At 33.9% G+C, this 1,695-nt stretch overlaps 1 non-coding gene across 1 annotated transcript; it reads left to right on the top strand.

Annotated features, from left to right (window-relative positions):
• Positions 1-709: 709 nt before the first annotated feature.
• On the top strand, positions 710-796 carry TRNASTOP-UCA (transfer RNA opal suppressor (anticodon UCA)). Its single transcript has one exon. It is a non-coding gene; the product is annotated as a tRNA-Sec (tRNA).
• The last annotated feature ends 899 nt before the right edge of the window (positions 797-1,695 follow it).

Raw genomic sequence — 1,695 nt, 5'->3', positions numbered from 1 at the left:
GCCTGTTGTAGAATGTCAGCTGTACTAACCTCAACGGAAGGTTGAACTTGGTTACTCAAACCATCACTTTCTGGCGTAGCATTAATATTAGAGATGATACGCCTCGCACTTCCTCCGCATGACGCTGGAACACTTCTAGTCAGCACGAGCGTGTCATGGGCATGGTTGTGAGTATCATCATCCGCCATCTTGAATAGCGAATACTGGTCATTGGCAAATCAAATATATTTTTTTATTAAGTGCGAAATATCTTTCTCTTTTACCATAAAATTTTTTGTGCTACATTACAATAAAAAATATACCGTTAAACTACAGTGGTCATTCTTCCAAACATTTATAAGATACTTCACTACACGTCATCATGTATAAATTCGACGACAAACAAGGAAAACTCTCGAACAAGAAAGCGTCATGGTTGAGAAACTTACTACTAGACGTCATGAACTTCTCTAACTACGAATAAAATAAAATGTTTATAGTACAGGTTTCATTGTTTGCTTTAAAAGACATATAACATTTTATTTCGTTAATACTAACCTAAACTATTTTAATAAGAATTCAAGAAAAATTACTTTACTTACTTGTTTACTTAATTCACTGATTTTAGTTTTAAAGGTTGAAATAATTAAACTATTTTGACTTTCACACCAAACACATAAAAAACTTCCAATTTATCATTATATATAGAACCAAGGAATACAATATTACCGCCCAGATGATCTTCGGTGGTCCGGAGTGCGGGCTTCAAACCCGTACCTGATTAACGTTAGAGTAGTTCAATTCTACATTCTGGGCGAGTGTTATTATGGACTGATCCTTTAAATACAAGTTTGTTGTCTACTGAATATTATTGTTTTTTTTTCTCATAGAGCAACTATTAATTGCAATAGAATTATATTTATGCCTTAAATATGTCTATTTCATCATCCAACCTCTAAACATGGGACGTTGAACGGATCATGGTAAAAGTATCAATAATACAGAGATAACCGTTTATGTAGTTCGTGAATAGAGCGGTGCCACGCACATATTTATAATAGGGTGATTTCCTTAAGATAAGAGTGTTATAAGGTACTGATTGCGGTCAAATAACTTCACATCGTATCTTAAAACACAACAGTAATGCCGCAAACAAATTTAACATTAATGTTAGCATGCTACAAGACAGTTACCGAAAAGCCCAATGTGTCAATGCAGAATATACTTCCGTGGAGCATTACTTTAAGAAAACAGTAACCATTCCTTTTTTTGACGGGTAACCTTTCCTCCAGATTTGATGTACACGAAAACCATCAATTCAGAATCTTACATCATCTAATCTCGCAAAAGAGGTTTCTATCTCTGATATTAGACAAGCTATAATTTTTTACAGAGAAGATTTTTACTGATAAGGAGATTCGTACTAAGATACATTTATATTTCGAGTGGTTTTCTCGTCATCAAGGGAAGATTTTTGATGAAACACTTCATCGTTGGAAGACAAAATTATTTTCTATACCTTTCTAGGATAGGCTTCACATTCTGGTTGATTGTTTAAACGTACTTCAATGTACCAAATATTTTTCGCTTACTGAAACTCTTTCCAACACTGCCACTAAGTTCATGTTCATGGGAATGTTTAGTATCTGTTCTTCGTCTTATGAATATTCGATTAAGATGTATACAGACTCTTTCAAAGGTTCAGAGATATGTGTG

The sequence above is a fragment of the Tachypleus tridentatus genome, chromosome 9 (genome assembly GCF_004210375.1).
Source record: "Tachypleus tridentatus isolate NWPU-2018 chromosome 9, ASM421037v1, whole genome shotgun sequence".
Taxonomy (NCBI): domain Eukaryota; kingdom Metazoa; phylum Arthropoda; class Merostomata; order Xiphosura; family Limulidae; genus Tachypleus; species Tachypleus tridentatus.
The sequence above is the reverse complement of the archived record's forward strand: the minus strand, read 5'-3'. Positions and strand labels throughout refer to the sequence as shown.